Source organism: Apium graveolens, chromosome 9, assembly GCF_009905375.1.
Source record: "Apium graveolens cultivar Ventura chromosome 9, ASM990537v1, whole genome shotgun sequence".
Taxonomy (NCBI): domain Eukaryota; kingdom Viridiplantae; phylum Streptophyta; class Magnoliopsida; order Apiales; family Apiaceae; genus Apium; species Apium graveolens.
Window position 1 is genome coordinate 171,342,474 of NC_133655.1, and position 10,241 is coordinate 171,352,714.

The 10,241-nt window shown below is 40.1% G+C and overlaps 1 non-coding gene across 1 annotated transcript; it reads right to left on the reverse strand.

Annotated features, from left to right (window-relative positions):
- Positions 1-668: 668 nt before the first annotated feature.
- On the reverse strand, positions 669-775 carry LOC141688552 (small nucleolar RNA R71). Its single transcript, XR_012561987.1, has one exon. It is a non-coding gene; the product is annotated as a small nucleolar RNA R71 (small nucleolar RNA).
- Between the last annotated feature and the right edge of the window lie 9,466 nt (positions 776-10,241).

The following is a 10,241-nucleotide window of genomic DNA, read 5'->3' on the forward strand; positions in this document are numbered from 1 at the left end:
TTTGGCGCCGCTGCCGAGGACTGTAGTGTTAACTTTTAGTTTATGCCTGTCATCAGTGATCGTTAAGGTTAATTGACTCGGACATTGTTACTTACCTACTCTTTTTCTTTATCGTGTTTCAGGTACTCTAGCGAGCGTGTATGCATACGCGTTCGCGGGCTTGTAAGAGAACTCTAAATCAAGCCGAGAAAGAAGCTGTAGTGATTCGAAGGGAAGTTTTTGAGGACGAAGAAAAAGTAGAAGAAGAAGAGAAAGTCGAGGAACCAGCTCTAGTAGTGATGGGAGATCAAGTAGAAAATCCTAAGGCTCTAATGGACTATTCTCATCCTAAGATCAATGAAATTCAGTCGAGCATCATCAGACCAGCTATATCGGCTAATACTTTTGAGATCAAGTCAAGCACGATTCAGATGATACAGAACTCAGTTCAGTTTGGGGGTTCTCCTACAAAAGACCTCAACATGCACATCAGGGATTTTAGCTAGATCTACGACACTTTCAAGTTCAATGGGGTAACTGAAGATGCTATCAAGTTGTGACTCTTCCCATTCTCTCTAAGGGATAAAGCAAAGTGCTGGTTACATTCTCTACCACCAGGGTCTATCACCACATGGGGGGATCTTGCTCAAAAGTTTCTCACTAAATTCTTTCTGATGGCGAAGACTGTTACAATCAGGAATGCTCTTACTCAGTTTGCTCAGCAAAATGGAGAATCTCTGTGTGAGGCTTGAGATCAATATAAGGAGATGTTAAGGAAGTGCCCATTTCATGGCATGCCTGATTGGATGATTATAAACTGTTTCTACAATGGTTTGGGCGCTTAGTCTAGACCTATGCTCGATGCAGCATCAGGAGGAGCTCTGTGGGTTAAAAGCTCCAATGAAGCTTATGAATTGATCGAACTGATGGCTGCATATGAATACCAGAATCCTTCTCAGAGGCTAACTCAGGGCAAGATAGCAGGAATTATGGAGTTAGATGCAGCAACTGCTATAGCTTCCCAACTTAAAGCATTGACGATAAAAGTGGACTCTTTGGAGAATTATAGAGTTAATCAAATCTCTAGTGTTTATGAGCTTTGTGCGGGGGTGCATGAAACTGAGCAGCGCGCTATTTCTTGTGAATCAACTCAATTCATGAGCAACTTTCAGAGATCACAACAACAAGCTCCAGCCACTTATCATCCAAATAATCGCAATCATCCTAACTTCAGCTGGAGTAATAATCAGATGGCAGTGCAATAATATTATCATCCATACACAGCAAGGCAGTAGAGCCCTCCTGGTTTTCAGTAACCGCAATATGCCCCTAAGCAACAACTTCAACTTTAGCAGCTACCGGAAGCTAATGAAAAATCTGAATTAGAGGAGTTGAGCCTCATGTGCAAGAGCCAAGCTATGTCTATCAAGACCTTGGAGAATCAGATTGGGAAAATTGCTAATATATTACTGAATCATCAACCTGGCACGCTTCCAAGCGATACTGAAGTGTCAGGCAAGAAGGAAGCTAATGAGTATGTGAAGGCAATTATATTGAGGTCTGGTAAGGTGGCAAATCCTGACAAAGTAAAGACTCCAGAATCTGAAGTTGAGGCTGAAGAATAAGAAGCGTAGAAGGAAGCAGAAGTGGAACCAAGGAAGACTACTATTGAGCACACTCTTCCTGAGGGTAATATAGGGGAGAAACAGATCTATCCTCCACCTCCTTTTCCTAAGAGGTTGCAAAAGAAAAAGCTGGATAAGTAGTTTGAGAAGTTTTTGGAGGTGTTCAAGAAACTTCACATCAACATACTTTCGCTGAAGCTCTTGAACAAATGCCTAGTTACGCGAATTGATGAAAGGTATTCTCTCTATAAAGGTGAAGCTTGATGACTTAGAGACCGTTTCTCTCACGGAGGAATGCAGTGCTGTGCTGCAACAGAAGTTGCCTCTGAAGCTTAAAGATCCTGGAAGCTTCTCTATTCCATGCACCATTAGAAAGGTGTCATTTGACAAGTGTCTATGTGACTTGGGAGCTAGCATCAATCTGATGCCCTTGTCAATCTTCAAGAGGTTGAACTTGCTTGATCCAAAGCCTAATTATATGACTTTACAGTTGGCCAACCGTTCTATTACATATCTGCGAGGTATTGTGGAGGATGTCTTGGTCAAGATGGATAAACTCATCTTCCCTGCTGATTTTATAATTCTTGATTTCAAGAAGGATAAAAAGATTCCTATAATATTGGGAAGACCTTTATTGGCTACTGGTCGAACCTTGATAGATGTGCAGAAGGGTGAGCTCACCATTCGAGTGATGGATTTAGATGTAACTTTTAATATGTTCAATCCCATAAAGTTCCCTACGGAAAATGAGGAGTGCCTAAAAGTGGAGTTGGTTGATTCTGTGGTTACTTCAGAACTTGATCAATTTCTAAGGTCTGATGCCTTAGAGAAGGCCTTGTTGGGGAATTTCGATAGTAAAGATGATGAAGGGGATGAACAGTTGCAATTTTTGAATGCTTCTCTGTTAGTCGCTAATAATACTGGCAAGTATACGAGTTCGCAAGTAGTATAGAATCTTTTCTAGTTCATTCCCAGAGAGACTGTATTGGTTAACTAATTAATCCACGCACTTAAGCAACAATGTATGGTTATTATTCAATGCTAAGACGATAACAAATTGAGGTTGTTATAACAAAGAACTAAACTAACAATTATAACTATGAGATTAATATTGACTGAATTAATATATATGACAAACATGGGATTCTAACTTCATTAAATACTTCATTCAATAGCCTTATTGTTCTCAACCTTAGCATACAATGGTGATGAGACTAATCAGACAACACGAAACTGATAAGCGCCAACTTTCGTTGCACGAGTACCATACTACCAGACATCCACAAAAGAGATAGATGCTAAATAGACACCAATTATATTGAGACCCCATATATATATAGAATTTGAAAATATAACGGTTTAAGCACAAGTCATCTATCTTGATTACACAGGGCAAGTAAGATGGTTAAAATTACCTACGAATCATGCAGAACAAATACATGAACCTATGCTAGCATGGCAAGTTCTAAATCCTTAAATTCACTGTCGCTTCATTAAGAATTAACACACTATCTTATAAGTTTGCGACGCTCATAAGAGGAATACGCACAACCAATACTAGGATATCATGCAATCATCACACACTAAGGCATCAAAACAATTTAACTAAAGAAATCTATAAGTAAATCCGCTAGAACCCCACGATAACGATTAGCCCATAATCGGACTCAACATCAACATGGGTTCCAATGAAAGAATGGTATAACAAACGTAGTCTTTATAACGAATAAATTAAACCATGTACAAAACAAGAGTAAGGTTCATAAGTAAGAAAACTAGCATCCAAATACAACTTAAAACAAAGATTAACAAGTAAAAACAAAATCTTCTTCATCTTCGTTGAATCATGCTAAAAAGGGTCTTCTCACGGCTCTCCTTGCGCTCTGGTATGTCTCTCTCATGAAAATGTTTTTATTTGAATATATATAGCATCCCTTTGTAATCTGGAAGTCTCCCCATTTAGAATCGAATTAGAATCAGGATTCATATTATTTGCACCGGCGCGGGCGCGCGCTATCACAGCACGGGCGCGTTGCCTTTCTGGAATCCTGGCACGGTTTGAGGTATGCATTTTTAGGTGATGCATCTACTTTGCCAGTTATTATTGCATATGACCTTTCAGGTAGCGATGAGGAAAAGCTTTTGAGAATTCTTAGAGAATTCAAATCGACAATTGGCTGGACTATAGCAAATATTAAGGGAATCAGCCCTTCGTATTGTATGCACAAAATTCTGCTAGAGGAAGGAATCAAGCCTAATGTTAAGCAACAGAGAAGGCTAAATGCGATCATGAAAGAGGTTGTGAAGAAGGAAATCCTTAAGTGGCTGGATGCAGGGATCATCTACCTTATTTCTGACAGTTCATGGGTGAGCCCAGTTCAGTGTGTACCGAAGAAAGGAGGTATCATTGTGGTTGCTAATGAGAAGAATGAGCTTATTCCTACACGAACAGTCATGGGGTGGAGAGTTTGCATGGATTACAGGAAGCTGAACAAGGCCACAAGAAAATATCACTTCCCTCTGCCATTTATTGATCAGATGCTTGACAGACTGGCTGGGCATGAGTACTACTATCTTCTGGATCGTTATTGTGGTTATAATCAAATCTGTATTGCTCCATAAGATCAGGAGAAGACTACTTTTACTTGTCCATTTGGTACTTTCGCCTTTCGAAGAGTTTCTTTTGGATTACGTGGAGCACCGACCACATTTCAGAGATGCATGATGGCTATCTTTTCTGATATGATTGGTCAGAATTTGGAGGTGTTCATGGAAAATTTCTCTGTGTTTGGTGATTCATTTGATGAGTGCTTGCAGAATCTAGGTGACGTTTTCAAGAGGTGTGTTGAGACCAATTTGGTTCTCAATTGGGAGAAATATCACTTTATGGTGTGACAGGGCATCATTCTTGGGCACGAGGTCTCTAGTAATGATCTTGAGCTGGACAAATCCAAAGTGGGGGTCATCAAAAATCTTCCCCCACCAATTTTCGTTAAGGGGGTTCGCAGTTTTCTTTGTCATGCGGGCTTCTACAGGCGATTCATCAAGGACTTCTCAAAAATTTCTAAACCTTTGTGCAATCTTCTGGAGAAGGAAGTTCCGTTTAAGTTTGATGACGAGTGCATAGCTGCTTTTGAGTTCTTAAAGAAGAGTTTAATCACGACACATGTCATAACTGCACCCGATTGGAGTGAGCCTTTTGAGATGATGTGTGATGCAAGTGACTATGCAGTTGGAGCAGTTTTTGGGCAGAGAAAGAACAACATATTTCATGTGGTCTACTATGCTAGTAAGACCCTAAATGCTCAGCTAAATTATACTACTACGGAGAAGGAAATTTTGGCTATCATCTATGGTTTTGAGAAATTTCGATCTTATCTGCTTGGGATGAAGGTGACAGTTTTCATTGATCACGCTGCTATTCGATATCTCATCTCGAAGAAGGACTCGAAGCCTAGTTTGATCAGATGGGTTCTTTTGCTTCAAGAATTTGAATTAGAGATCAAGGACAGAAATGGGACTGAAAATCAAGTCGCTGATCATCTCTCGCGCTTAGAAGATCTAAGTGCAACTTCACTAGATAAGATATTAATCAATGAGACTTTTCCCGATGAGCAGTTGTTTGGAGTGCAAGAGGAAGAACCGTGGTTTGCAGACATTGTGAACTATCTTGTGAGTAATATAAGGCCTCTCGACTTATCATACACTCAAAGGAAGAAGTTTCTGGATAAAGTGAAGTGGTATATGTGGGATGAGCTGTTTCTTTTTTGATAAGGAGCTGACCAAATCATTAGGATATGTATTCCTTACATTTAAATGGGGGGGATCTTGCGAGATTGCCACTCAACAGCTTATGGAGGACATTATGGTGGATAAAAGACAACAACTCGTATTCTTCAAGTAGGTTTCTTTTGGCTGACCTTGTTTAAAGATGCTCATCAATTCATTTTGAAATGTGATTGATGTCAACGTGTGGGTAATATGTCCAATAGGGATGAGATGCCTCTTAATGTGCTTCTCGAGATTGAAGTCTTCGATATTTGGGGAATTGACTTCATGGGGCCATTTGTCTCATCTTGTAATAATCAATATATCTTGTTGGCGGTTGATTATGTGTCGAAATGGGTTGAAGTTAAGGCGTTTCCAATGAATGATGTGAAATTAGTTCTTAATTTTCTTCACAAGCAGATATTCAGAAGATTTGGAACTTCAAGAGTCGTAATCAGTGATGAAGGGTCGCATTTTTCCAATCGTAAGTTCACTGCTATGATGCAAAGGTATAATGTGAATCATCGTATTACTACGGCTTATCATCCTCAGACAAATGGTCAAGCCGAGGTATCTAACAGAGAGATTAAACGCATTTTAGAGAAGGTTTTGTGTCCATCAAGGAAAGATTGGTCTTTGAATCTTGACAAAGCTATTTGGGCGTATAAAATAACATACAAGACTCTATTGGGAATGTCACCGTTTCAGTTGGTTTATGGTAAAGGGTGTCATTTCCCGGTGGAGCTAGAGCATAAACCGTATTAGGCTTTGAAGAAGTTGAATTTGGACTTGGATGCAGCTGGAAAGAAGAGGATGCTTCAATTGAATGAACTCGACGAGTTTCGACTTCAAGCTTATGAGAACAACAAAATGTATAAGGAGAAAGTCAAGAGGTGGCACGATAGGGGTCAAATGCTCAAATCTTTTGTGCCAGGGCAACAAGTTCTTTTGTTTAACTCCCGTCTCTGTCTTTTTCTTGGAAAGTTAAAGTCAAGATGGCCAGGGCCATTTATTGTCAAAACTGTGTTTCCACATAGAGCGGTGGAGATTTTTGAGAATGATCCGGACCAAACATTCAAGGTAAATGGTCAGAGGTTGAAGCATTACTATGGTGACATGATAAATCGTGAGGTGGTTAGTGCCGTTTTATTATCCGTTTGATCTCGCATTTCTACATCAAGCTATTGACATAAAACAAGCACTTATTGGGAGGCAACCCAAGTTTGTTATACATTAGTAGGTAGAGAAAGCAAGAAGAAAAGAGAAAAACACAAAAAAATCAGAAAACAAAAAATTTTAGGGCCAACTTCAGAAGCTAAGCGCGCCCACGCTAATCTAGCGCACGACCACGCTGAAATTCCAGAAACCAAGTGCGCCCACGCTGATCTAACGCGCGGCCGCCCCGATTTGGCAGAAGGTGAGCGCGCCCGCGCTGGTCTAGTGTGCGGCCGTGCTGGGGCCCCGAATCAGAAAAAAAATAGCAGTTTGTGAAGAGAAAATTGGGGTTTTTAATAGAAAATAAATTTCCACCCGATTTTTACTCTTCCACGTCCCAAATTTCCCTCTCCAAATCAAACCCATTATTCCCACTATTTCCATAATCAATTCTCACTTTTATTCCATATCTAATTATCTTCTCACCTCCTAGATATACATACACTTATACACAAACTTCTCCACCACTTCACAAATTCTCAAACACTTAACTTTCATTCTCTCTTATATAATCCCAATGGCACCCAAGAGACAAAGAGTTCAAGTAAGCAGCAGCACCACCGATTCTTCGAGTGCGGGTGGTGTGAGGCCGAGGTTTTGAACTCCCGAGGTTGAAGCGGAGTATACGAGGCTTCTCTCGAAGCCTATAGTGAAGGAGCGAGGTTTTCTTCCATCAGGGAAGGATGGTAAGTTGTTGGAGATGATCTTGGAGATGGGCTGGGTTCCTTTTTGCGAGGCACCCGCTGCTATGCCCATGAGTGTTGTTCGAGAGTTTTATGCTAATGTAAAGGCGGAGAAGAACGGTTTCACTGTGGTTAGGGGGATGACTGTGGATTATAGTGCTGATGCGATAAGGAGGGTGATTGAGCAGCCCGCGAGGAAGCCCGGGTAGAACACTTGGAACGATAAGACTCTACAAGACTTTGATCTGGATCTGATTGTTGCTACTTTGTGTGTGCCTGAGACTCATTGGAAATTCAAGAGGGGCATGACTGATTATTTCACGTTCTCTGCCTCGTGCATGAATAGGTTCTCACGTGCTTGGAATTCATTTATATGTGCTAACATCATGCCATCTTTTCATTTGCATGAGATTACTGTGGAGCGTGCTCGTCTATTGTGGGGTATTCTTCAAGGGGACTATGTGGATCTTGGGATGGTTATTTACCAGGGTATTTCGAGGTTCTTGAGAAGAGGCACTACGGGTTCTATACCCTATACATCCGTTGTGATGAAGTTATGCGGGGCAGTTGGTGTTCATTGGCCCGCACATGAGCAGCTGCAGCTTCCCAATGCTCCAATCGACAGTTCGACGCGGTTGAACATGACAGAGTGGTATGGTGGGAGTCCTGATCCTAAGGGGCTTGGCTATTCTTATGACCATCTTCCAGGTGGAAGGCCAGTGGATCAGACATTTGCTGGTGGGACTTCGCAGGCTCGTCGAGCAGCATGGAGAGCTCAGTTGGGAGAGGAGGCTGATCCTTCATGATCGCAGCAGCAGCAACAGAAAGAGGAAGCAGGAGCTGATGTTGGAGCTGGTTTGTGCACGACGCAGTATAGGCGTCTAGCGTGGAGCATGGATGCGATGCATGACATCCATAATCGGTTTGCACGTGATCTCACCCAGGCACTATGGACTGCATTCAGAGCCACAAATTTTGACATTCATGGTCAGTATTTGGTGAGGATTCCATGTATCCACCTCTAGACACGCTTGACATTCCACCCGTTGAGGGTGATGATCCTGATTCCGAGTAGGTATGCCTGATTCCTTACTATTACCTTCACTGAGGACATTGAATATTTTAAGTTTGGGGGTAGTAGTTGAAGGAATTGTTAGGTCACACACACTGTAGAAGGGGGGTTGAATACAGTGTATAGCACAATCAAATCGAATTCAAAGAACACAAGTAACAGAAAACAAACTTTATTAAACTCTGTTGCAATGTAGAACTGTCCTCTCTCAGTGATTATCAAAATATCACGAGAGCTGCTAGGGTTACAATGAATATTATTCTCGATAATGATAACACTTTTAGTGTAAAACCTATGTTTGTGTTTATATACTACACAGTTACAAGATAATCGCTAATTGATATGGAATATAATTCTGTTTCCTAAAATATATCAATCAAATATCTTTTCTTCCAAGTATTCTATTCTTCATAGAATTCCTTCTTCATGCATATCTCTTCTTGTATTTGTCTTGATCTTCTTTCCTTTCAATCAGCCGCCTTCCTTATCTGAAAGTCTCCTTAAGTCCTGATATTATCTCCTGATAAATATCTCCTGATAACTTAAGTTCTGACAACCTAAGTTCTGACTTCAGTATAAGTGCTGATTTCCAGTTAAGTACTGATTTGTCCTGTTTAAGTAAGATCCGAAAACTAAACACAAATCATATTAGATATGAGATTATCAAATATATCTAACAATCTCCCCCGACTTGTAAATTAGCATAATATACAAGTTTAACATATATTTGATGTTGTCAAAAACATTAAGTACAAATGCATGAGAATTTGACTAGATAACTACAACTTGCCGTCCTTAAAGTTTTACCAACTTTAACTTCTGATAACAACTTTAGTCTGTATACACATTAGAATTTGAACAGTTGTAGATCTTGACTTGGCTTCAATTACTGATCTCTTCAATGTCAGGATTTGTTCTGAAATAGTTCTTTAACAAACATCTCTCAGCATATTTGAGTTCATCAATTATTCTCGTTTTAACATTCTTCAATTCAACTGTATCTTCACCAATTTGAAAGATAGCAGCCCTGAGATCATTTATTTTAGCTTTCCTTATCTCCTGATCCAGTCTGATCAAATATACCTTGTCAGACTCAAGATTGAATTCTACAGCCTTATAACCCAGAAAGGTAGTTATAATCTTAGTAGAGTTAGGCTTCATCTCGACAATATCACCCTTATGATCTCTATACTTAGGACAGTATGTGCTGTCAGACCTTACAGAATAAAGCTTCTTATGTCTCTGAATTTGAGTCTTCAAATAATTTGCAGCACTATCTATTAATCTGTTCTTCATTTGAAGTAAGAATAAAACATGTTCTAGTTCCTCATAGTACTTCAGTGGTATAGCATTCTGCCTAATATGGTAAACCCTTCCATCTGTCATGAAGTATAACAAGATGTGTTCTTTCAAGAAGGTATGGTAAACCATCTGTACAGATTCAAGCTGATTTAATCTTTCAGGAGTTGCTCCAACACTTGGTTCACTTAAGGAAGTTGGATCATTGGTTGTGTTCTGCACTTTTCTTTCATCAGAACTACCCAATCCAGATTTATCTTTTGCTTCCTTTCCAGTAACCACTCTTGCTTCAAAATCACTTGCTGCAGTCTTTAAAGGTTGAGTCTGTTTGGCTTTAGTGAATCCCGGTAGGAGTAGCTTTGAGGATTTAACATGAACAATGTCAGAGGTTTCCTTTGACTTATCTTCTGATATCAAACCAACTTAAGCTATGTTAGAGGTTGCTTGCTTCAGTGTCATATCAAAACTTACAATATCTTGACTCTGAACAACTTGAGCCATGTCAGAGGTTGTTTTAGAAATCTTCCTTCAAACCAGAGTAAGATTAGCATCTTCATCAGATATTTCTTCATCCATAGGAGGCACATAAACCTTTACAGG